Here is a 27,487-nt window from a genome sequence, read left to right as displayed (position 1 = left end):
TGAAGTAGGCTACTTTGGCTCGTTCAGTCGGAAATGTTGTTGGCTGTAATTCAAAAATGAGGGTGCATTGGGAAAGAAAAGAGCATCAGGTACCGGGCTCACCTGAGTAATTTTCTGGAGGAGGCAGACGGGGCTCTTGGACAGGAGGAGCATGCGAGGACGCGGAGGGCGGGGCGGAAGATGCAGGCACAGAATTTTGATGGGTGCTCTGGGACCGCTGGAGTGACTGATTCTGGGCCCCAAGGTCGGCTACATTGGCAGAAAGCAGCTCTGCTGCCCTGAACGCAGACTCCAGCTGGTTCTGGTGTCTTCCCAGCATCACTCCCTGTTGTTCCAGGACAGCTCTCAGACAACCAGTGTGTGCTGGATCCATTCTGGCCAGGTTTTAATGTCAGGGAGCTGGAGCAGGGACCCAATCGCAGACCAAGTCCTGTGCACACAGTGATATTTATTGAGTAACAAATCCAGAAGGGCAAACAAAGTCAGCATCGAAGTTCAGGCAGAGATCAAAACATCCAGAGAAATCCAAACATTAGGATCAGGAAAACTCACTGGCACAATCTAGCAACAAACAGGTGAAAACACAGGACTGAAATACGCTGATCAATAAACAGAGAGGCAGACGATAGGCGAAGCACAATGAGACACAGGTGGCAGCAATACAGCTAATAATGGGAAACAGGTGAGGGTGGATTAATCAGTAATACCGGGGCCGGAGTAGAGCAGGGGTGGGGACAGGAGCACATGGGGCATGAAAACAAACAAGAGAACATGGCAATACAAAAACACAGAATGACAGCTAGGGGGACACACACAAAGAGACAGAGTTCAGCTGGAGGTTCTGACAGACTGATAACTTAGGAACATCTACAGAAAAGATTCAAAAAAGTTAATACCGGGACTGGAGGCTTGAGTTACAGCATAAGGAAAGATTGGATGGGCTAGGACCATTTTCAGCGGTTTGAAGGAGGCCAAGAGGTGACCTTTTAGAGGTTAATAAAATCATGAGGGATGTTGAAAAGGTACGTGATCACAGTCTTTGTTTTAAGGTAGGGGAGTCTAAAACTGGAAGGCATCGGTTTAAGGTGAGAGAAGAAAGATTTAAAGTAAATCTGAAATGTAGGCTTTTCACAGAGAGGGTCATGGGTATCTGGAATGAGCTGTTAGAGAAAGTGATAGAGGAAGGTACAAATACATTTTAAAAATACTTGGACAAGTTCAGTAATAGGAAAGATTTAGAAGGATATGGGCCAAAAGCAGGCAAACAAAACTAGATAAGAGAGACAACTTGTTCAGCATGGATGCATTGGGCTGAAGGAAGGGTTTCTGTGCTGTAAAATTCTTTGATTTTCTTTGAAAAGTAATGGCACCCAGAGCTAACTGCTGGAGGAATGATGGAAGAAATCCCCCATTATATTTAAAATATACTTGTATGAGTCCTTGAAGAGCCATTAACTATAGATATGATAATAAGCAATGATAACCTATAAAGCCCTATGTTTGACTTACCTGGATGCAATGGGCTGAATGTCACTTCTCTGCTATAAATTTCTATAATTCATTGATAATAGCCTTTCTCTAACTTGAGGTTATTATGATCAATTGGTGGCATTACTTTCCTTTCCTTTAACATTTAGACATTACAGACTGGGGACTAACTCCTGTTCTGTATTGCCTCAGAGGTAATGGAGAAGGGGTCAGATGGAAGATAAAGTACAGAATCTGCTCTTCAGGCACAGTTCTGCTTGCAACGCAGAAAATACTGAAGGAAGACAACAGGTCAGGCAGAATTTATGGAGGGAAATGGATAGTCTACATTTTTGGGTTGAGACCCTTCATTGGGACTAAAAGAAAGATAGAGAGTATAAAAAGGAGGGAAGGGGTGAAGCAAGAGCTGGCAGGTGATAGGTGGATGCAGGTGACCGGGATGGGGAGGCGAGAGTGGAAATGGTGCCAGAAGCTGGGAGGTGATTAGTGGAAGTGACTAAAGGCTGAAGATGTTGGAATCTGATAGGAGTGGAAGGTGGAGCATGGGATAAGGTGAGAAGGTAATGAGAGGAAGAAAATCAGTTAAAAGGAATGTGTGGGTGATGGGCAGATAGAGATGGTGAAGGAGGGACACGGAGACTAAATAATGGGTCCAGGTAGATCAGGAGGGGAGAGGATAGGGACAAAGGGGGAAGAGGGGAAAGAGTTCAGCTTGCCTCACTGTTTCTCCACAAACTCAACCCATATTTTTGGGTGAAGGATTAATGAGCCATATTGTTCCATCTGCCATCAGTGTTTATACATGCAAATGGAAGTCAGTCCAAGACAAACACAGACCTGCCATAAACCCACAATGTGGCAGGTCACTCAATGTCATTACACTGCATCACTGGATCTTGTTTAATTTCAGTGAGGAGTTCCAAATTGCAGATAAGGAGGCAAAAGGTTATGTATGGAATATTTTCTTATTACTTTAGTTTTATATTTTATAAGTGATTTAATGTGATCTTGGCTGTTTTAGCTTCAAAATTATTCATTAAGACACACCTTTATTTTTATCTTAGATGTCTCAGATTGTCAGAAACATTTGCAACATGTCAAAATCAATTAAGCCCATGAAACAATGTAATGATTAGCCTTATTTGTCACGTGTACATCAAGATATCAAAACATAGCGTGAAATGTGTCATTTGCATCAACAACCAACAGAGTGCAAAAATGTGCTGGGGGCAGCCCACAAGTGTCACCATGCTTCCTGTATAGAGCCGAACACAGTTTTGTCACTTGTCAAAGTCTTCTAGAGCCTCAGCATTACACCACCAAAGGATTACTTGCCATCAAACTCCAACCTAAAGGCGGCCTGGGAAACAAGTCCCTTGATCGATATCGGGTAAGTGTAGTTGGGCACTGGATTGTGATCTGGGAATGTATTGATGATGCCTCCATGGTGGGATCTACAAGACAAAATGTTCCAATGCTAAAAGGAAAATTGTGGTTTTGCTCTAGCAGGGAGAGTAAAGAGAAAATCCATCAGGAACCTCAAAAAGGGTAGCACATAAGAAATAGCAGTAGAAATAGGCTTGCTGTACTCTTTAGTAGGATCGTGGCTGGATTTGTCCTCAACTTTATTTTCCTACCCCTTTCCACACATTCTTGATCCCTTTAGTTGAACCACCTACAGATCCTTAGAACAATGCAACAAAGTGTGTAAAGGTGTTTTATATTTAATGCAAACCCGCCAAAAGACATACAGTTCTGGAATGGTTTTTCTCAATCTGCTGACTATGTTACTTCATCCTGAGCCAAGCTTGGCACCCCAGTTGAAATATCAATTGATGAATCACCCCCACCGTGAATCCTTCAGATTCCCAAGCTGATTCCACTTACCAAAGACAAGTGCAGAACGATTGATGGGACATGCAGTGCTTTGGAAAGGAAATAAAATGGATCCAAGACTGCCGCAGCAACCATTCAAATAGAGTATGTTGGCTTTGGAATACAATTCACATAAATAAACTGTTATAGATAAACCCTTGTAGCAGGTCATCATGTATGATTTTATTTTATAGAAATATACCGTTCTAGTTCATTGTATATAACATTTTCATGTGAATCTCAGACACAGGTAAGCATTAGAAATCAATATTTCTCAGTCAGGATAACGTGAGTCAGTGCTTCCAATCATCATTTAACACATGGAGCAGCCAGATCTTTTCAGCCTAATCTTGACATTGTTTGTGTTGGAGTGAATTTACAGCATGCAGCTGGGTGGAGGCGTTTTCCTTTAGTTTTGCTACTATATGATCCTGCTACAACAGAAGTGCTATCTAAATTTGTCCTGGCTTGTAAATTAGTGTATTTAGCCATGTGTTGTTCTAATTGATACAGAATGTATCTGATTCTAATCTCCATTGCATACCATAACCTACTGCCTGCAGGATAAGAATGCAGGGAAATTCGACACTCAAACAGGAATTTTTTGTCATAGATTTTTTCTCTTGGAACCAGCTTTCGGCCAACAGGACGCTGGCCCTGTCTCCAGATACTGCAGGCAAGAGAACTGCTTAGTATTTTAATAATACGACTCCATATGATATTTCCTATTTCCTTTTCCAATCTGTCACAGCTCAGAAACTTATTTCAACCAGTGCTTTATTATCATTAATTTCCATTCCAAATTTATATTGCATGCCTTCTTTTTAGACAATGAAAGTTAAGAAGGACATATTTCCACTTTAGGCTGTGGTTTATGAAATGACTAATAAGGCCAAAAGGGGAAATGCAAGTTCTGTCACAGATGGGTTTGAAAGGGTGTATTGTAAGTTTGGAAGCTGGTACCACCTCACGAGTGACAGGAGGTTTCTGAGTGCTTCCTGTGCATGGACTCCACGTTCTCAGTGCCATCTGGAATACCCCTTCCCCATTTTGAGTGTTGTGGGACAGGGATTCCAATGGATGTTATACCTGCTTAAGGAGACTTTGAAAACACCCCTGAATTGCTTCCACTATCCACCTGTTAAAACTGCTTCCTTTGACAGAGCTTGTGTTAGATTGTCTGGTTTGGTATTGTGCACAGAAATGATATGATCTACTCAACAGAGCCAGCTAAGTATGATTAGGGCCTCAGTACTAGGGGCATGGACTAGGAGAAGATGTTAGCATTAGTTGGCTTATGCTGCCAATGAATTTAGAGGATTGTTGACAACTATCCTGTGCACTTGGGTACCTGCTGTAGCAAATGCATGTTTCAGAAGTGTACCGAAGGATAGAGATCACAACTGCCCACATATGATGGCTTGATTTTCAAACACACTATCACTTCAGATGGCTAAATACACTGGTGATGCATTGGTTGTGCTGGTGAATTTCATCACTGATGTGTACCTTTGCCTGCAGGTACTTCCCAAAAAGATTCATGTTGGAATGCAGTTTTGTTTTGCTGGTACAGACTTACGGAAATCTTTTAGTGTTCGGCTCATTCTCTTTTATGCTCCAACACAAGCACTGTTGGAATTTTACAGCTCAATGGAAATTGGGATTATCTTGATTCCTGAGCGGAGGCTTGTTACAAGGAAGCAGATCCATGGGTTTGGTGAGTGAGACAAAAGAACAAAAGTGAATGTGAACAAATTGCAACATCTAAACAGAAACCTGCACAGCCCAACTAATTCTGTTACCATTGTGGTAGGGGCTAACATACACCAGACCAATGCAGGTTTAAAGGTGAAACTTGCAGCAAATGCAACACAGTAGGACACATACTGTACAAAGAGCATGATGGCAGGCAATTATAAGTGGCATGTGCAGGGAAGAGAAAAAGATAAAAAGATGAATTACTAAAGTCAGGTTGCATTTTCAAAAATAGCACTAATCTGCATGCTTTTGATGAAAAATTTGATAATGATGAGGGTGATACATGACTGCATGGTCTTAAGATTTACAATGTGAAAAGTACAGGAGAAAAGAAATACAGTTTACACCCGAAGTGAACAGCAAATTAATTAAAATGGAATTGGACACTGGCCCAGCTGTTTCAGTCATTCCACAAAATGAGTCCACGGCATTTCAAGATAATGAACTGAAACCTGCAGATACTCAACTAAGGACATATACTGGAGAAAAAGTAACTCTTGTGGTAATGACATTCATAACAGTGAAATACAATAAGCAACGAGTCACATTGGGCTTGTATGTGATAAAAACAGAAGGGTCAACATTGTTGAGCCATGATTGGCTGAAACAACTACAACTTGATTGGAGATCCATTCACAATTTGCATGCCACATCCCCTGCAAAAGAGTCAACCAAAAACAAATTAAGAAAGGTACTGGATGATACCACAGCAGTATTCAAGGATGGCATTAGAAAATTTAAAACATATCAAGGGTAAAATAATGTTAAATGAAAATGCATACCCAAGCTTTACAAAGCCCTTTAGTTCTTTATACCATATGTGACAAAGTAACCTGTGAGCTAGAGAATGAGGGAATTCTTTCCAAGGTTGACTGGAGCCCATGGGCAATGGCAGTTATCCCAGTAGCAAAGAAGGATCAGTCTATCAGAATCTGCAGTGATTTTTAAGGTCTTCATCAACCCAGTACTGAAAGTAGATCACCACTCACTGCCCAGGACAAAGGATATCTTTGCAAACCTTTCTTCAGGGAAACGTTTCAGCAAAGTGTCGTCGGGCCTACCTACAGATGGAGATGCAAGAAAAGTCCAGAATGTTACTCACCATAAACACTAACAAAGTGGTTTATCACCCTAATAGGCTTATTTCTGAAGGGGAATCCACACCTACATTGCTGACAGAATGATCTAGAAAGCATGGCTGTAAGAAACGTGGTTGCTGTTTGCTGTTGTAAATAAAAGTTCTAGTTCTTATTCTTCCAGAATATGGTTTGTTCTTAGTTGTTTGCTAACAGCTTTAAAAATGGAAGTTTTACAACCCCCATTGACGCTTCAGCTGACTGGAAACATAGAAACATAGAAACATAGAAAATAGGTGCAGGAGTAGGCCATTCGGCCCTTCGAGCCTGCACCGCCATTTATTATGATCATGGCTGATCATCCAACTCAGAACCCTGCACCAGCCTTCCCTCCATACCCCCTGATCCCCGTAGCCACAAGGGCCATATCTAACTCCCTCTTAAATATAGCCAATGAACTGGCCTCCACTGTTTCCTGTGGCAGAAAATTCCACAGATTCACCACTCTCTGTGTGCAGAAGTTTTTCCTAATCTCGGTCCTAAAAGGCTTCCCCTTTATCCTCAAACTGTGACCCCTCGTTCTGGACTTCCCCAACATCGGGAACAATCTTCCTGCATCTAGCCTGTCCAATCCCTTTAGGATTTTATACGTTTCAATCAGATCCTCCCTCAATCTTCTAAATTCCAACGAGCATAAGCCTAGTTGATCCAGTCTTTCATCATATGAAAGTCCTGCCATCCCAGGAATCAATCTGGTGAACCTTCTTTGTACTCCCTCTATGGCAAGGATGTCTTTCCTCAGATTAGGGGACCAAAACTGCACACAATACTCCAGGTGTGGTCTCACCAAGGCCTTGTACAACTGCAGTAGTACCTCCCTGCTCCTGTACTCGAATCCGCTTGCTATGAATGCCAGCATACCATTTGCCTTTTTCACTGCCTGCTGTACCTGCATGCCCACTTTCAATGACTGGTGTATAATGACACCCAGGTCTCGTTGCATCTCCCCTTTTCCTAATCGGCCACCATTCAGATAATAATCTGTTTTCCTATTCTTGCCACCAAAGTGGATAACTTCACATTTATCCACATTAAATTGCATCTGCCATGAATTTGCCCACTCACCCAACCTATCCAAGTCACCCTGCATCCTCTTAGCATCCTCCTCACAGCTAACACTGCCGCCCAGTTTCGTGTCATCCGCAAACTTGGAGATGCTGCATTTAATTTCCTCATCCAAGTCATTAATATATATTGTAAACAACTGGGGTCCCAGCACTGAGCCTTGCGGTACCCCACTAGTCACTGCCTGCCATTCTGAAAAGGTCCTGTTTATTCCCATTCTTTGCTTTCTGTCTGCTAACCAATTCTCTATCCACATCAATACCTTACCCCCAATACCGTGTGCTTTAAGTTTGCACACTAATCTCCTGTGTGGGACCCTGTCAAAAGCCTTTTGAAAATCCAAATATACCACATCCACTGGTTCTCCCCTATCCACTCTACTAGTTACATCCTCAAAAAATTCTATCAGATTCGTCAGACATGATTTTCCTTTCACAAATCCATGCTGACTTTGTCCGATGATTTCACCGCTTTCCAAATGTGCTGTTATCACATCTTTGATAACTAACTCCAGCAGTTTCCCCACCACCGATGTTAGGCTAACCGGTCTATAATTCCCCGGTTTCTCTCTCCCTCCTTTTTTAAAAAGTGGGGTTACATTAGCCACCCTCCAATCCTCAGGAACTAGTCCAGAATCTAACGAGTTTTGAAAAGTTATCACTAATGCATCCACTATTTCTTGGGCTACTTCCTTAAGCACTCTGGGATGCAGACCATCTGGCCCTGAGGATTTATCTGCCTTTAATCCCTTCAATTTACCTAACACCACTTCCCTACTAACATGTATTTCGCTCAGTTCCTCCATCTCACTGGACCCTCTGTCCCCTATTATTTCTGGAAGATTATTTATGTCCTCCTTAGTGAAGACAGAACCAAAGTAATTATTCAATTGGTCTGCCATGTCCTTGCTCCGCATAATCAATTCACCTGTTTCTGTCTGTAGGGGACCTACATTTGTCTTTATCAGTCTTTTCCTTTTTACATATCTATAAAAGCTTTTACAGTCAGTTTTTATGTTCCCTACCAGTTTTCTCTCATAATCTTTTTTCCCCTTCCTAATTAAGTCTTTTGCCCTCCTCTGCTGAGCTCTGAATTTCTCCCAGTCCTCAGGTGAGCCACTTTTTCTGGCTAATTTGTATGCTTCTTCTTTGGAATTGATACTATCCCTAATTTCTCTTGTCAGCCACGGGTGCACTACCTTCCTTGATTTATTCTTTTGCCAAACTGGGATGAACAATTGTTGTAGTTCATCCATACAATCCTTAAATGCTTGCCATTGCATATCCACCGTCAATCCTTTAAGTGTCATTTGCCAGTCTATCTTAGCTAATTCACGTCTCATACCTTCAAAGTTACCCCTCTTTAAGTTCAGAACCTTTGCTTTTGAATTAACTATGTCACTCTCCATCTTAATGAAGAATTCCACTATATTATGGTCACTCTTACCCAAGGGGCCTCTCACGTCAAGATTGCTAATTAACCCTTCCTCATTGCTCAAAACCCAGTCTAGAATAGCCTGCTCTCTAGTTGGTTCCTCGACATGTTGGTTCAAAAAACCATCCCGCATACATTCCAAGAAATCCTCTTCCTCAGCACCTTTGCCAATTTGGTTCACCCAATCTGCATGTAGATTGAAGTCACCCATTATAACTGCTGTTCCTTTATTGCACACATTTCTAATTTCCTATGTTTCCAGACAAACATAGCTGCAAACTGTTAAAAAGTTAAACAGCATTTTGAAATTGATTTATTGGCGATCAGAGCTGATGAAAAATGGGAAAAACGAAAGCTGCCATTCTACTCCACGTAATAAGTGATGACACAATTTAGGTATATAATCATTATACCTTTGAAAATGGAGATAATTTGAATCTAAAAGCAATAATGGACAAATTTGACGCATTTTGTATACCGAAGCACAATGTGAAGTATGAATGGTACAAATTTTTCAAATGTCAGCAGAGATTTGGTCAAACGATTGATCAATTTGTTACGGAGTTGAGAAACCGCAGTAAGACATGTGAGTTTGCAGAGCTCTCAGACTCTCTCATTAAAGACGGAATTGTTTGTGGCAATTTGGATAATGGCCTGAGAGAAAGACTGTTGAGAGAGCAGAACTTAGAACTGGAAAAAGCTTTGATGCTTTGCAAAGCTTTGGAAACTGTAATGTCACAGGCTAAAGAGCTTTTTATTGAGAACTGCAATGTACACGCTGAGGGTGAACATATTAGGAAAAATAATGAAGCGACAACAAAATCGACAGAGAGCAAGACGTCATGTGATCGCTGTGGGTGGCAGCACCGACAAAAACAGTATCCAGCATATGGGAAAATGTGCAACGACTGTGGTAAGAGTAATCATTTTTCACACTGTTGCAGAAGTAGAAATAAAATAAAACAAGTAAATGCAGTGCTTGAAAATGAACTTGAGGAGTTTTATATAGATGTGGTTTGTGAAAACAAATAAAGTAAGAATGACTGGACTATGCCATTGCAAGTGAACCAAAACAATATTCTGTTTAAACTTGATACTGGAGCACAAGTAAATATTCTTGCAGAATCTGAGTTTAAAGCCAAGACCAAAGTTACATCAGACAAATATAAAAGTGATTGGGTATTCAAGTGCAGACATTTCAGTTAAAGGAACATGTGTGGCCAAAGCATCACATAAAAATATTGTGCACACACTTTCATTTGTGGTCGTGCCAAAGAATGTACAGTTAATACTGGGTTTACCTGCCTGTGAGAGACTGAATTTGGTGAAAGGAGTCTTAGTCCTGGATAGTGATCCAGTTGAAGAAGTGAAAGCACAAGTGAAGGAATTGAGAAGTTTTACTGAAATTATGAAGTCTCAGCATAAAAAAGAGATTACACGGTTAATGAATGAATTAGATGAAGAAAAGAAGATATGTATTTCATTACAAATAGAAGTGGAATGGATGAAGGAAACTACAGTACTTGAAGAAGTACAACCCAGATCATACATGGTCCAAACAGAAGAAGGAGCAGTGTTAAGAAGAAATCGTGAAGACCTCAAGAAAGAGCCAACTTCAGAGTTTCAGTTAACTAATGCAGACCAAACAAAACATGTGTTCATCCATCGTCGACGTTGATGAGGACCTCGACACCATTATGATGGTTTCGAGACTAGCGCGTGATTTGGATTTCAATGAAGGAGAGTAGCGCAGCATCAGCCTCACTCCCTCTTCCCAATTCCCATCTGGATCCAGTGGCAAAACAGAGTCGAGACGGCTGGAGATGGGACGAGGCGCAGTGGATGACCAGGACGTCTTCAGTGTCTTGTCCTGCTCTACATGTTCCATGACACTTGCAGAGACCGCCTTCTTGACCGTTGGTCCTTCCATTGGTCAGTTCGCTCAATCCGCCGGTGTCTGTCTTCACATGCTGGGATAGGCAACTCCCTATCTCACCGATGGTTTGAGACCCATCGGCTACTCTCACGTGGTTTAACTGGCTTGTATTTTTTCTTTGGACGACTGACCAGGTGTGAGCTACGGTGGCAGGGCCTCCGGCACTGCGTCTGACCCGGTGGTGCAGAAAGGTGGGACGAAGAAGAGGAGAGCTGTCGTCATTGGAGACTCTATAGTCAGGGGAGCAGACAGGAGATTTTGTGGATGTGAGAAGGACACCCACATGGTTTGTTGCCTCCCGGGTGCCAGGGTCCGGGATGTCTCTGACCGGGTGCATGACATCCTGGTACGAGAGGGAAAGCAACCAGAAGTCTTGATACATGTAGGGACCAACGACATAGGCCAGGAAGAGGGATGAGGTCCTGAAGTGTGAGTTTCGGGAACTAGGCAGAAGGCTGAAGAACAGGACCTCAAGGGTGACGTTCTCAGGATTGCTGCCAGTGCTACGTGACAGTGATGGTAAGAATTGGAGGAGATGGCAGTTGAATGTGTGGTTCAGGAGTTCGTGCAGGGAGCAGGGTTTTAGATTTTTAGATCATTGGGATCTCTTCTGGGGAAGGTGGGACCTGTACAGATTGGATGGGTTGCACCTGAACTCGTGGGGGAGCAATATCCTTGCAGGTAGGTTTGCTAGCATGGTTCGGGAGGGTTTAAAACTAATTTGCAAGGGGGATGGGACCTGGAGCGATAGAGCAGTGAAAGAAGTGCATGGAGTAAAGCCAGATCTAACATATAGAGAGACTTTGAGGAAAGAGAAGCAGAATAAACGGTGTAAAGATAGTAAGGTAGAAGGGCTGAAGTGTGTGTACCTCAATGCAAGAAGCATCAGGAACAAAGGTGATGAACTGAGAGCTTGGATACATACATGGAATTATGAGGTAGTGGCCATTACAGAGACTTGGCTGGCACCAGGGCAGGAATGGATTCCCAATATTCCTGGATTTCAGGATAGAGAAGGCGGAAAAAGGGGAGGAGGGGTGGCATTACTGGTCAGGGATACTATTACAGCTACAGAAAGGGTGAGTAATGTAGCAGGATCCTCTTTTGAGTCAGTATGGGTGGAAGACAGGAACAGGAAGGGAGCAGTTCCTCTATTGGGGGTATTCTATAGGCCCCCTGGTAGCAGCAGAGATACAGAGGAGCAGATTGGGAGGCAGATTTTGGAAAGGTGCAAAAATAACAGGGTTGTTATCATGGGTGACTTCAACTTCCCTAATATTGATTGGCACCTGATTAGTTCCAAGGGTTTAGATGGGGCAGAGTTTGTTAAGTGTGTCCAAGACAGATTCCTGTCACAGTATGTGGACAGGCCGACTAGGGGGAATGCCATACTAGATCTAGTACTAGGTAACGGGTGAGCATCTGGAGGACAGCGACCACCGCTCCATGGCCTTTAGCATTATCATGGAAAAGGATAGAATCAGAGAGGACAGGAAAATTTTTAATTGGGGAAGGGCAAATTATGAGGCTATAAGGCTAGAAGTTGCGGGTGTGAATTGGGATGATGTTTTTGCAGGGAAATGTACTATGGACATGTGGTCAATGTTTAGTGATCTCTTGCAGGATGTTAGAGATAAATTTGTCCTGGTGAGGAAGATAAAGAATGGTAGGGTGAAGGAACCATGGGTGACAAGTGAGGTGGAAAATCTAAGTCAGGTGGGAGAAGGCAGCATACATGAGGTTTAGGAAGCAAGGATCAGATGGGTCTATTGAGGAATATAGAGAAGTAAGAAAGGAGCTTAAGAAGGGGCTGAGAAGAGCAAGAAGGGGGCATGAGAAGGCCTTGGCAAGTAAGGTAAAGGAAAACCCCAAGGCATTCTTCAATTATGTGAAGGAAAAAAGGATGACAGGACTGAAGGTAGGACCAATTAGAGATAAAGGTGGGAAGATGTGCCTGGAGGCTGTGGAAGTGAGCAAGGTCTTCAATGAATACTTCTCTTCGGTATCCACCAATGAGAGGGAACTTGATGATGTTGAGGACAATATGAGTGAGGTTGATGTTCTGGAGCATGTTGATATTCAGGGAGAGGAGGTGTTGGAGTTGTTAAAATACATTAGGACAGATAAGTCCCCAAGGCCTGACGGAATATTCCCCAGGCTGCTCCACGAGGCGAGGGAAGAGATTGCTGAGCCACTGGCTAGGATCTTTACGTCCTCGTTGTCCACAGGAATGGTACCGGAGGATTGGAGGGAGGTGAATGTTGTCCTCTTGTTCAAAAAAGGTAGTAGGGACAGTCCGGGTAATTATAGACCAGTGAGCCTTACACCTGTGGTGGGAAAGCTGTTGGAAAAGATTCTTAGAGATAGGATCTATGGGCATTTAGAGAATCATGGTCTGATCAGGGACAGTCAGCATGGCTTTGTGAAGGGCAGATCATGTCTAACAAGCCTGATAGAGTTCTTTGAGGAGGTGACCAGGCATATAGATGAGGGTAGTGCAGTGGATGTGATCTATATGGATTTCAGTAAGGCATTTGACAAGGTTCCACACGGTAGGCTTATTCAGAAAGTCAGAAGGCATGGGATCCAGGGAAGTTTAGCCAGGTGGATTCAGAATTAGCTTGCCTGCAGAAGGCAGAGCGTGGTGGTGGAGGGAGTACATTCAGATTGGAGGATTGTGACTAGTGGTGTCCCACAAGGATCTGTTCTGGGAAATCTACTTTTCGTGATTTTTATTAATGACCTGGCTGTGGGAGTAGAAGGGTGGATTGGCAAGTTTGCAGAAGACACAAATGTTGGTGGTGTTGTAGATAGTGTAGAGGATTGTCAAAGATTTCAGAGAGACATTGATAGGATGCAGAAGTGGGCTGAGAAGTGGCAGATGGAGTTCAACACAGAGAAGTGTGAGGTGGTACACTTTGGAAGGACAAACTCCAAGGCAGAGTACAAAGTAAATGGCAGGATACTTGGTAGTGTGGAGGAGCAGAGGGATCTCGGGGTACATGTCCACAGATCCTTGGAAGTTGCTTCACAGGTGGATAGGGTAGTTAAGAAAGCTTATGGGGTGTTAGCTTTCATAAGTCGAAGGATAAGAGCTTAAGAGTCGCGATGTAATGATGCAGCTCTATAAAACTCTGGTTAGGCCACACTTGGAGTACTGTTTCCAGTTCTGGTCACCTCACTGTAGGAAGGATGTGGAAGCACTGGAAAGGGTACAGAGGAGATTTACCAGGATACTGCCTGGTTTGGAGAGTATGGATTATGATCAGAGATTAAGGGAGTTATAATAAATTAAATCAAATGAAAATATAAAATAATAGACGGCTTGTTGAAGCCGTTGCCTGGGGTGTGGACGCTGTCGCATGCAAACAGCTATGGGGAGCCACAGGTGAGAGCTGAGTGCCAAGTGGGGACCAAAGCTGGACTAACTGCCTTGAAAAGGACGCGATGTGCTCCTCCACTAGAGGTGCTACCCCTCCCTGACACCCATACACCCATACACCCCAAACACCCCATCCACCCCAGACAAAACATGAAAATAACAATGAAACACAAGAACTGTGTGAACCACTTAGAAGGTCTACTTGTGTTCGTAAACCCCCAGAGAGACTGATAGAGACATGTTAAATTATGCATTTGTTTAATGTTGCTAATTGTTTTTCTTTTTAAGGTAAGGAATATGTGGTGATATCACGTGTCATGTGTAAGAATGTGATTGGACAGAGTTCTGAGCATTTGCAGAAATGACAGAATGATCTAGAAAGCATGGCTGTAAGAAAGGTGGTTGCTGTTTGCTGTTGTAAATAAAAGTTCTAGTTCTTATTCCTCCAGAATATGGTTTGTACTTAGTAACCCGTGGTACGTATAAAGAACACAACAGAGCACGATGCAGTATATGTGAATTCTTTAAACCAAGCATCACTTACTGTGGACTCCCCATTATGCCTGAGTATTACACAAGTGTGCTGAGAAAATTCAAGCAGTGGTGGATATCCCAAGGCCGAAGGATACGTCACAGTAATGGCACTTCTTAGGATGTGTCAATTACAATCACAGGTTCCTGCCGAACCTGTCTACTGTGCTCCATTCCTTGAACTCACTACGTAGATCCAGAAGAAATGACAATGGACAAAACAATTTGAGGTGGCTTTCCAAAAGACAACGGGAACGGTACTATCAGACACTACTCACACATATTGTCCAGTGAAACTTAACTGTGATACCTTGCCTTATGGTATAGGTGCTGTCATGTCACATGTTATGAGTGATGGAAGTGAACATCCTTTGCATCACTTAGAGCAGCAGAGACTGAGGGGAGATTCAATAAAAGTTTATAAAATTATGTGAGGCATAAATAAAGTAGCCAGCCACCATATTTTCTCCATGATTTAAACGTCCAGTACGACAGAGCATGGATTTACAGCGAGACATGGAAGTACCGAAGAGAAGTACGAGTCAAGTGTTTTTTTTAAAAACAGGGAGTGGTGGAGGTCTGGGACGCACTGCCCGGGTGGTAGTAGAGGCAGACAGCATAGTAGCATTGAAGAGACTCTTAGATAGACACATGAATATGCAGAGGGGGGAAGGATATGGTCAACATGTGGGAAAAATGAATTAGATTATGTAGGAGTCATTGGTTAAGTCATTTTGGTACAACTAATTAAATCAATGTGGGTCTGTTCATAGACTATTTATACAGAAATGGGCCCTTTGGACAATCTACTTCATGGTGAAACCATTTAAACTGCCTACTCCCATTGACCTGCACTGGAACCATTGCCTTCCATATCTCTACTATCTATGTACCTATCCAAACTTCTCGTAAATGTTGAAATTGAGTTCACATGCACTACTTGCGCTGGCACTTCATTCTACACTCTCATGACCCGCTGAGTGAACAAGCTTCCCCTCATGTTCCCCTCAAACTTCTCACCTTTCAGCCTTAACCCATGACCCACTCAACCTCAGTGGAACAAAGACTGCTTGCATTTACCCTATCTATACCCCTCATAATTTTGTATACCTCTATCAGTTCTCCTCTCAATCTTCTATGTTCTAAAGAATACTGTCCTAGCCTGTTCAATCTTTCCTTATAACTCAGGTCCTCCAGACCCAGCAACATTCTTGTGAATTTTCTCTTTTCTCTTTCAAACTTGTTGACATTGCTCCTGTAGGTAGGTGACTGAAACTGTACGCAATACTCAAAATTAGGCCTCACCAACGTCTCATACAACTTCAACATAACATCCCATCTCCTGTACTCAATATATTAATTTATGAAGGCCAATGTGCCAAAAGCATTCTTTACAACCCTATCTACCTGTGGTGCCACTTTCAACGAATTATGGGCCTGTATCCCAGATCCCTTTGTTCGACCACATTCCTCAGTGCTCTACCATTCACTGTGTAAGACCTACCCTGGTTGGTCCTACTGAAGTGCAAAAACCTTTCATTTGTCTGCATAAACTTCTATTTGCCATTCTTCAGCCCATTTTCCCAGTTGATGCAGATCCCTCTGCAGGCCATGACAGCCTTTCTCACTGTCCACTACACTTCCAATCTTGGTGCCATCCGCAAGATGGCTGATCCGGTTAACCACATTATCATCCAGATCACTGATATAGATGACAAGCAGCAAAGGAACCAACACCGATCCCTGTGGCACACCACTAGTCACAGGCCTCCAGTCAGAAAGACAACCCTTGATTACCACTCTCTGGCTTCTCCCACAAAGCCAATGTCTAATCCAATTTGCTACCTCATCCTGAATGCCAAGTGACTGAACCTTCTTGACCAGTCTCCCATGTGGGACCTTGTCAAAGGCCTTACTACCATGTAGAAAACATCCACTTTCTTGGTACCTTCTTTAAAAAGCTCTGTAAGATTGGTTAAACATGACCTACCATGCATGAAGCCGTGCTGACTATCCTTAATCAGTCCATGTCTATCCAAATACTTATATATCAGGTCCCTTAGAGTACTTCCAATAACCTTAACACAACTGATGTCAGACTCACAGTGTCAAGTCGGATTTCTTTTTCTTCTTTGAATATGTGCAGCTTCCCCACTTGAAAGGGATTGAATGCATCTACCCAAAGGTTTTTTAACTAGATTCCACTCAATGACCAAACAAGTTTTCCTTTTTCTTCCTTTTATTTCTCGCAAGTGCGGCAGTTTGATAGTTCCATTAGTTCCATTAACCATTAAACATTAGTCATTAGACACTAGTCATTAGTCACTAGTCATAAGACACTAGACAATAGTCATAAGCCATTAGGCATAAGTCATAAGTTATTAGGTGAAAAACAGGCTACCTCTCCGGACTTTGTAGACGGATTCCACCTGCACCTCTCCGCTCCCTAATAGACCGTTATATTTTCAAACCAGGAGACCCTTTCCGAAGGTTCCCGAGCTCTTCTTAATCCTCGCGCCATTTCCCAGAAGCGCCTGCGCGCGATGATCCCTGTGACGTGATCACAGGGATCATCTAACCCAAAACTGCTAACTGTTAACCCAAAACGCAGTGACAGCAGTGCTCTCTTCCATGAAACAGTCTCTAAAGTTATTTAAAGTTCAGCATCCAACGCTGCTCCCGGACTGCCGCTGTGATGCTGCTGGGTCCCCCCAATGTTCCGGGCAGAAGCAGCACTCAGGCAGTGCGTTCCAACTGGTCTATCAGTGGATTCTTGCTATTACTTTTAAATTTTATTTTCTTTTGCCTCTAGCTCCCAATACTTTCTAGAAACTCTAGTTTGACTTGACACCTCCCACTCGATCTTCCAATGGAAACACTGGGGAGATCACCAGCTTCAAAGGCAAACTTGGTGGTCCCAGTTCGTGTTCTTACGATGTATTGTTGACTTGACTTTCCATCTGTTCCTCTGCAGGTAGTAAGACAACCAGCCGCCTGACGTCCCTGTGAAGGATTGTGGCTTGGATTCTGTCTTTTTTCCCCATCAGAGATTGGATGCCTTATTGTTACTTTCAGAGCTTTAGTCACAGGAACACTCTAGCTCGGGAAGATCCTGATGTTGACATCCCTTTCGATGCCTTTGCTGTCTGGATTAGTATTGACGACTCTGCCAAGCTTGAAATGTCCTCTCAGTGCATTTTGGTTGCTTAACCAGACGATGTCCCCAACAGTGACGTTTCTCCATGCAGTATGCCACTTACTCCTGACAAACAAGTTAGGACCAGCGAGTTGGCTCCAGCACCTCCAGAACTTGGTCACCTCTGACTGCATTGCTCGGAGTCTTTTGTAGGGGTAGCTGGAAAAGTCAAAGGTTTTGAAATCCCTGCTTTGAGATACTCGACCCAGTAGAAGAGTGTTGGGTGTGACATACTGAATACAGTCTTCCTGGCTCTGTACCCTGGCGTCAATTGGGTGCTCATTGGCAAGGTTGGCTGCTATGTGAAGAGTTGTCTGGAACTCGCTGTCTGAGCCCACACTCCTCCCCAAGACTCTAGAGTGCTCTCTTTACAATGCGTACAGCGGCTTCTGCAGTACCATTCCTGTGTGGAGAATCAGGAGGATGGATTTTCCACATCCACTTCGTTCCATTTTTTGCTGCTTCGTTCAGGCCATCCAAGAATTTGTACAGCTCCTCCAAGACTGGTTTTGCTCCAATGAAATTGGTGCCTGGATCTGACCAGATCTTTCTTGGATGTCCCCTGACTGCTGTGAACCTTTGATAGGCCATCAGGAATCCTTCGGTTGATAGGGTGCTTACCAACTCTGTGTGGATGGCTCTGCTGGCCATGCAGCAAAAGACCACTCCTCAGACTTTCAGTGTTACTCTTTTCTTGATGACATCTTTTACTTGGTAGGGTCCGAAGAGGTCCACCATTGTGAACTGGAATGGTGCAGGAGGTCCAGTTCTTTCCGGTGGCAAGTCACCCATTACTTGTTAATAATTCCTTGCTTTTGTCTTCCTGCAGAGCATGCAGCCATCGACAACTTTTTGGGCAATTTTCCTTCCCCTTATGACCCAACCCTTTCTTCTCATCTTCAGCAAGGTTCCAGCCACTCCATCATGACTCTCATTGTGGGCCTCCCGAGTTAACAGTGTGGACACCCAGGCATCATAGGGCAAGATGGGGACACCAACTTGATCTTCTTTGAAGATTTGCACTCGGCCACCGCAAACCAACGGCCCAGAGTCTTGGTTTTTGTAGACTACCAGCCTGTCTGTAGTGGTGCTTGGGAAGGTTGCGCCCTCTTGTGCTACTATAAAAATGTCTCTTAGAGCATCTTCTCATTCCCTTACTGAGATGACTTCTGCCAAAGAAACTGCCTCCCACTTTGGACTGTCCATGGCTTGATTTTGTCCATTGAACTTTTTTGCTGTTCTCCAGATCCATGCAACTGTTTTGACTAGTCGAGTTAGAACACTGAACCACTTGATGTCCACAAGGCTTCGGATGACTGACGCTGCAGGCGGTCTCCATTGTTCTACTTTGATCTGGTACTGCTTTTGTGCAGGTTCTTGTTTCTTTGCCTTGGCCCTTGTCAAAGCAGCAACAACTGCCTTCTTTTGCAACTTGTTGATGCTTTCCCTGGCAGTGGCTGCTAGTTCTTTGGCTGATTTCATTGGCCACTCATTCACTGGCAAACTCAAAATCTTTGGCCCATTTTGCCACTTTGAGTCTTCATCCAGGTCTTGGGGGCTGGCTCCTCTGGTGATTACATCAGCAATATTTTGTGGACCAGGAATCCACCGCCAGTCCTGGATCCCTGTGCTGTTTTGAATCTCTCCGATCCTATTTGCAAAGAATGTTTGATAGCCATAGCTTTCTCGCTGTACTGCACCAAGGACTGTTTGACTATCAATGAAATGATACCACCTCCCAACTAGGATTCGGCTATACAGCTCAAAGTACTTTCTCAGGCATGAGGCAAACACTGCTCCACACATCCCTGCTTTGACAGCATCACCTTTGAGATCCAAGGGAGTTAATTTGGCTTTCGATTCCACCAGCCTCACGATTGAGCCCTGGTCCGAGTTCCACCTTAGGTACATCGCTGCTCCATAGGCGCGCTCGCTTCCATCAGAGAACATGATTGCCCAGGGTTCCTCAGTGAAGCATGGGGGAGTCAGTGCCCTGGTGAACTTTACCTTGCCAAGTTGAACGTACTCCTCGAAGAGCTTAATTCCCTGAGGCCATCTGAGAGTGCTATGTCCCATGTGTCTTTGACTGGACACCTTTTGCCCTTTGCCTCTTGGAATGCCCTTCGTACCAGAATAGCTCCCTTCTGCTTAGCAGGAGTTACTAGGCCAACTGGATCATACAGCCCTGATACTTGACTGAGCAGTTCTCTTCGAGTCAGGGGGTTTGGCGTCTGGTCTCTGATTTGCTCTTGTAGAAGGTCTTGGCCAAGTCTCATTTTTTCCTTTCTCTTCGAAAAATTGATTGCAATCATGACGTGGAGCTTGTCCTCCTTTACTGTGCAGCCCAGGCCAAGTGCCTTGTTGTCATCAACGCGCATTTGGTTTGGCAAGACCATGGTTTCTGCTTTGGACTTCTCCAGCTTGTCATTGCACTCTTTCCTCCCACTTTGCCCAGAAAAGACCCAAGGCTTGAGCTCGAAACCTCCGGCCTTCAGGATCTGCTCCACATTTGCTGTGATGGATTTCAGCTGGTCAAGGTTGTTGAGGGATGTGAGAATGTCATCAACATAGCTGTCGTGTTGGAGCACCTGCCGCTCCTCTTTGAGGTGGGTGAAAGGAGGGAGGTTAGCAGTTTCATGTATTGCTAGCTGCACAATGCACCCTGCTGGTTTATCTTCGATGTTCACGCTTGTGATTGCATATACCCCCAGCTCTTCGTCCTTGGAGTCTTGCCAGAGGGATCTATGCAGGTGCACTTCTCGGTCTTCCAACCAAACCGAATTGTACATCTTTTTTATGTCACCCAGAACAGCATATACTCCACCCCTGAATCTGAGTAGGACAGTGCTAATCTGGTTGAGGACATCTGGACCTTTCATTAGCAGGTCGTTCAAGCTCACGCCTCTGAACTTTTAATTGCAAATCCACACAACCCTCACTGGGGTCGTGACAGAGTGCGGGTTCGGAGCGATAAGGTGACTCACATACCAGACTGACCCATTCCAGTTGATGACCATGTCTTTGGACAATTTCATTGCAGCCCTTCGATCGACCATGTCATGTACTTGAGCAGCATAGGCAGCTCTCCACTCGGGTTCTTTGGCTAGTTGCTTTTCTGTCCTGAGAAATGTAGCCTCGACTGTTCTTTTATAGTTTGGCAAGGAAGCTGGATCTTCTAACCAAGGATATCTGGCATGCCAATGTGGATCCTTGCAGTGGCGGTCACCTGTGACATAGGTGAGGCCTCTTCTTACAACTTCAAGTTCCCTCTCCTCAGCAAGGGTCATTCCTTTGCCGCCCGGCTGGCAGTTTCCGCAGTGGCAACCCCCACATTTTGGCTCGCCATGCTGCACCAATACTATCCCACGTCCACCACTCTAGGAAGTTCTGGTCGGTGCTTGAAGTACCTGAGTCCTGGAGCTTGATGCCATCCTGTTTGTTTGGTGGAAGTTGCTCTGGGACTCTGCTAGTGAGCTCCTCGTACTTACAGCAGCCGCTCTCATTGACCTTGCAAAATGTGTCTTGGACATGTGGGCCGACACAGACAGCTCCTCAAAGAGATCAGGATGTGTTCCTCCGACCGTCTTCCCCTGTGGTCCGTCCCACAGCACGAGATCTCCAACAGCTCTGGTTCTCTGAGGCGCTAGCTGACCTTCTCTATGGCTTATGAGTAAATTTATTTCTCTGGGTCTCGCAAGTTCATCAAGCGGTATGTCTGGGAAGAACTTCTGCAGTTGCTTCGGTGTCACATATTTGTGGACATTTGCAATGCTGTCTAGCCCAACAAACCAATTGGTGTGATTTGAGAGTGCCCTTGGGAGTGCTTACTCTGATTTTTAGAAGGTACCACTTTGTCTCCACCTGAATCTTCATCCCCCCAACTCCATGGACAACGAGAGTGATTTCCTCACTTCTTGCAGCCTTGTGGGTAATAATTGGTGTCTGAAGCCAATTCAATTAACATCCCGATTTTTTGTCCAGCTTTAGCTGTGACCTCGAGAAGCATCATAATCACTGGCAGCTCTTGCAATCCACTTTCCACCAGAAGGCCCGGTTTACCTTTCACAGTGCTGAAGGCTCTGGATGCAGTGTTTGAAAATACATCGCGACATTGTTTGGCCAATTCTTGTGAAAGTTTGCTGAAGAACTCCTCTTGATCCTCTGTATATTTCTTCCTGCCTTTATCTTCCCCTGGACCAAATCTGCTCTTTTTCAGACCTGCACTGCTTTTCTTTATTTCAGCATTGGGGCACAGATTGTAATGATGCTCATTCTTGCAGTCTTGGTTTTTACACAGATAGGCGGGTTTGCAGTATGAACTGTCATCATGAACCTCGAGACACCTCTTGCATGCCCCCAACTTTCTTACTGCAGCCTTTTTCTCTGGTAGCTTTAGCACTCGAAACTGTTTGCAAAAGCAGAGCTTCCTTTTGTGCTTTCCATCACCGCAGACTACATACCCTGCATGGTCGTCGCCTGACTTGGTAGACTTGGTTCTGGCATGTCTTGGCTCAGCCCTGGTTTCTCTTCCACTTGGCTCTTCCTCCCTTAGTTGCTCGAGCTGCTCATATATGCTCTCTTGCCCTTTAAGGAATTCCAAGAGACTGTCAAACTGATTATCTGGTGTCTCAGCACTTTTCCTGTCAGTGACATAGACCAGCTATTCCTTTTTGAGAGTTTCTGGAAGTTTACTTTCAACTGATTTTGTCACCAGCGGATTTTTGATAGTACTCGAGTCTCCAAGGTCACTCAAGTCTTGAAGTACCTTCTCCACAGCTTGAATTAATTCCACTATTTTCTGTGACTGATGATTTCTGACAGCTGACATTTTCTGTAACTCTTCCACTATTTCAATAGCGATGCACGTTTGATTTCCACAGCGGTTTTCTAGAACACGGAAGATGTCATCTGCAGTGTTATAAGTAGTGAGGCGAAGGTATCTTCTGATTTTGTCGTCAAGACTGTCCAGTAGTTGAACCTTTTTCACCTCTCTTGAACCGGTCGGCTCTCCCTGCCTCTGGAGTGCTTCCCAGTCCTTTCTCCACCTGTGAAAATCACGTTTGCTGCCAGTAAACTTGGGAAGGGCCGTTGGTTTCAGTCTGATGGCTGGCGTGAGAAAATTGGAGGAAAAGCCCAACGCCGTCGATGTTAGTCTTTCAGCATTCTCCTTTCTCCTTGCCTGTATGAAGTGGGCCTTCTTGGAAACCAACAGGGATGTGGAGTTCGAGCCCCTTTAGGTGACTCTGAAGGTCCTTCTGATCCCCTGGTGGGATCCATCGTTTCCCCCGACCATGCACCTCCTTCGTTGTCTTTACCAGTCCTTGCGGGTGGTTAAGCACGAAGTCATACGCCTCCTGGTTGCCATCGGGTTGTACAGCAGTGACGTTTTTACATTCATCCTCTGCTGCTGTAGTGCTGTGAACAATTTAACATTTCCAAAGTTGGTCCAAAGAGTCTCCTGGATTAGGCTTCTGACCTTCTTTAGTTTCAACTCACACTCATTTGCTGTCTTTGCCAGGTCGGCTTTTTGCTGTTCAGTCAACACAGCTACTTCCTCTGTGTTCAGCTCCACCTCCAGTTCTGCAATGAATCCGGCCTCCACATCATCACCGGCTTCCGTGGCTTTCTCGGCTTCTGTTGTGAGTTTATTGAAACTGACTCTGAGCTCCTCTTCAGACATGTCTTCATAGGTCCTGGTAATACTGTTGACCAGACAGGAAAATAATCTTTTTGCTGTTGTTCGCTCTACCTTGAATTGCTCAACTGATTTCCCAATAGCTTGTCCAGCCATGTTTGATTTCCTCTGCAGGCTGTTCACAGGTGAGAATGTAAGTACAACTTTTTAGTGATGCTTTGATGTTGTTTTATCTTAACTTGATTTTCTTCCTTTTACAGGATTCCAGGTTATTGCTCCTGCTGTTTCAGCTCAAAGCTCCCAGATTTCTGTTTCCTGGTCCTCCAGTTACCCCGTCAACCAGTTTTCTCACTGTCAAGTCAGATTTCTTTTTGTTCTTCGAACATGTGCAGCTTTCCCCACTTGAAAGGGATTGAATGCATTTACCCAAAGGTTTTTTAACTAGATTCCACTCAATGACCAAACAACTTTTCCTTTTTCCTCCTTTTATTTTTCACAAATGCGGCAGTTTGATAGTTCCATTAGTTCCATTAACCATTAGACATTAGACACTAGTCATTAGTCACTAGTCATAAGACACTAGACACTAGTCATAAGCCATTAGTCATAAGTCATAAGCTATTAGGTGAAAAACTGGCTACCTCTCCGGACTTTGTAGATGGATTTGACCTGCACTTCTCCGCTCCCTAATAGACCGTTATATTTTCAAACCAGGCGACCCTCCGGAAGGTTCCCGAGCTCTTGTTCAACCTCGTGCCATTTCCCAGAAGCACCTGCACGCGATGATCCCCGTGACGTGAAACTAGTGCTAACCCAAAACGCAGTGACAGTAGTGCTCTCTTCCATGAAACAGTCTCTAAAATTATTTAAAGTTCAGCATCTTATCGCAGATTCCAGTGCTTCTCCCGGACTGCTGCTGTGATGCTGCTGGGTCCCCCCAATGTTCCGGGCAGAAGCAGCACTCAGGCAGTGGGTTCCATCCGGTCTATCAGTGGATTCTTCCTATTACTTTTAAATTTTATTTTCTTTTGCCTCTAGCTCCCAATACTTTCCAGAAACACTAGTTTGACTTGACACAGAGGCCTAAGGTTCATAAGGCTTGTCCTTTTCTGTATTGTTCTATGTAAATATTTCATATTTCAATGAAGAAACACCAAAACCTCAGGAGCAAATGGTATGCCTGCTTAAATTCCTCTTGCATAGAGGAACTTCAGTCAAAAATTCACAACCTCATCTGCTATTTCTCGTAAAAGGAGAACATGCTAAGGAATATCAAAGATGACTTAACTTTTACTTATCACACTTGCTGCCTAAATTGTTTTGCCAAATGAATAACGTCTGGGAGGAAAGTGTTTCAAATAAATTGGTACATTGAGAAAATGCTTTTTTGGTTTATTCATTCTTTATTTCCACTCCTGAAGACGGGCTTTGGCCCAAAACATTGACTGATTATTCCTCTCCATAGACTAGCCTGAGTTTCTTCAGCACTTGTGTGTTTTCTTCTTAGATGGAATACTTTTTATAGCAGTTCTAAACAATAAAAGTGAGGTTTCATTACCAGCAGAGGTTCTTGGAAAAAGGGATTGAAAAGAAAATGTTGTCAGATTTGCCCAAAATGCCCTGCAACTCTTGGATTAGCCGCCATGCATTATTCAGTGTGTGTGGGTGTGTCCATTTACTAATGAATTAAAATGTAAATAGCAAGTAACATGAAAACTACAGTGACAGTTCAGATTAAATTAATTATTTCATTCCCTGTCTCTGGGAGATCTTTCATGCCGTCACTCACCGCCCCAGCAGGGACCATCAAACTGTCACACATTCACATTTCTTTGACTGCTACCTGCTTTCTGGCTCCTCGCCTCAGCAAGGGTGCCCATCTGCGGAGATTTCCTCCCTGCCCACTCACTCTGCCACAACTGTCCAGACCAATTTCTGCTGCCAATCATTCCAGCATGACAGATGAGCTCAGACCATCACTATAAACAACCTCTGTCACTAGGGCTAACTGGATTAACCCTTTGAGAATATTCATCAGGGGAGCAGAGATGTTTATCCAAATTGTCTCAACATGCCTAATAATTAACAACACTTTGGCAGTTATGTGGGTAGGAGTCAGACACAAGGCCATTTATTTTAAATTGCTTGACAAAAACACCTACTATCGGTTAGCCTATTAGATTTTCGTGTGGGTGCCTTTTTCTCCTGGTTTTGTTTTTATGTGAATTAAAGTGATAATCCAACTCAGGCAACATTTTAAAAATGCTTTAGAATGAGACTATGATTGAACAATGTATTTTAAAAAATTGCATCTCAAACAATAATAAATTAATAACTCATAATAATGACTAAAATAGTCATGGGCTGAATTACTTGTACTATTCGTGTTTCACTCTTTCTTAACCAGCACTTTGCCAGCGGCCTTGACTGAAGTCCATATTATACTAGGTATGATGATTTCACAAAAGCAAGATTATATGACTTCTATTTCCAGCAGCAGTTGTTTCATATCTTGTTAATGAGAGTTTTCACTCAATCAAACCAAGCAAAGCACCTTAAGATCAACAGTGCAGCTTGGATGTTTACAGTGACACCACAATTTCTTCTGACATCTTCTGACTATATGCAACCTTTATCTAATTGTATTCTGAACTATTAGAAATATTGAGACTTATATGTTCAACTGATGTGACTTTAATGTAGTTGTGCTGCCAAGATTGAATGAAAAAAATTTTTAACTTAAATTTAAATATCAATAGCTATTATAAATAAAATGCACAATTTTTAGACAAGCTTTTGAATTTAAATGGAAGATTTAGATGTCCAAATATTAAACATTTCTTCAATAAATATTTTTATTCACAAATAAATAATTCTAATTGCTATAGCTATAATTTAGCAAAGTAAAGTAATAAGTTTTATTGCACAATTAGAGGCATTAAAATAACCTTTGCTTTAGCTTACAGTTAATTGTTGTTCTTAATATCTCACTCATCATATCCGAGCTTCAGAACATTAGTGAATGCTTAATCTCGGTATCTGGTCAAATCTGATATGAAGTGTTAAAAACTTCTGACTCAGGGATATGATACGTTTGCCTCAGGAGTCTCGTTGTTGATTCTTTTAGTTTCACTAAGCTTTGATTTGTGGTGTGTCTGTAAACAACTTGGGTGTTTGATGATATTTCTGGCTGATGAAATTTCCTAATATGCCTTTCTTATTTACTTTTTTTATTGAACAATAAAGATTTATTGAAACAAGTTCTTCACTTGAAACAAGTTCTTCACTTGAATCAAATCAAAAGGCAATAATTGGAAGGGTACCAAACTGAATGTTGTAAAGCAAAGCTTCTTTATCTTCCTTGTTTGGCAGTCATCATTGTTTTATGATATCAAACCTACAGTCGGAGTTTCTGGGAAAGTCTAAAACATTTACTGATAATTTCCAAAGAGACATAGGAAAGTATACTGTGAAGAAGACATAAAAAAAGGTATTGATGGATACTGATAGGCCAAGTGAAATGGCAAAGATTTGACAATTAAGATATAATGTACTGTAGGTGAATCTGAAATTGTCAATTTTGGCGGGAAAAGTGTAAAAGCAAGCATGTTATACAATAGCGATGATTGAAAAGCTCTGAGATGCAGAATACTCTAGGGGTGCTAGTGCATTATTTGTCTAAGGGAAATATGCAGATAGAGCAAATAACCCAGGAAGTCAACAGAATGTTATTGTTTATTGCTATTATTTGTATTCAACAGTAGGGAGGTTATACTTCAGTTATTAATGAAATTACTGAGAATGTACCTTAAGTATTGTGTACAATATTTGGCTCCTTATTTGAAGAATGTTGTAAATACTACAAAAGCAATTCTGAGTAGCTCTTCTCATCTGATATCTGGAATGGGCAGGTTGTCTTATGAGGAAAGGTTGGACAGGTTAGAATGAATTTAGATGAGTAAGAGATGATGACTGAAAAATATAAGATCCTGAAAAAGTCCTTGAAATGATGCATGTGGAGAGAATCTAGTGATGTCATTAGGGCTGGCCA

General features: G+C 43.1%; 1 long non-coding RNA gene across 1 annotated transcript in view; it reads right to left on the bottom strand.

Annotated features, from left to right (window-relative positions):
- Positions 1-3,527: 3,527 nt before the first annotated feature.
- Positions 3,528-27,487, bottom strand: part of LOC134344774 (uncharacterized) — a 48,263-nt gene continuing 24,303 nt past the window's right edge. Inside the window, exon 4 of the long non-coding RNA XR_010017518.1 lies at positions 3,528-5,777. This is a non-coding gene — a long non-coding RNA (uncharacterized LOC134344774). The remainder of the gene's footprint in view (positions 5,778-27,487) is intronic.

The sequence above is a fragment of the Mobula hypostoma genome, chromosome 4 (genome assembly GCF_963921235.1).
Source record: "Mobula hypostoma chromosome 4, sMobHyp1.1, whole genome shotgun sequence".
Taxonomy (NCBI): Eukaryota; Metazoa; Chordata; class Chondrichthyes; order Myliobatiformes; family Myliobatidae; genus Mobula; species Mobula hypostoma.
This window is presented reverse-complemented; position numbering and strand designations above follow the sequence as displayed.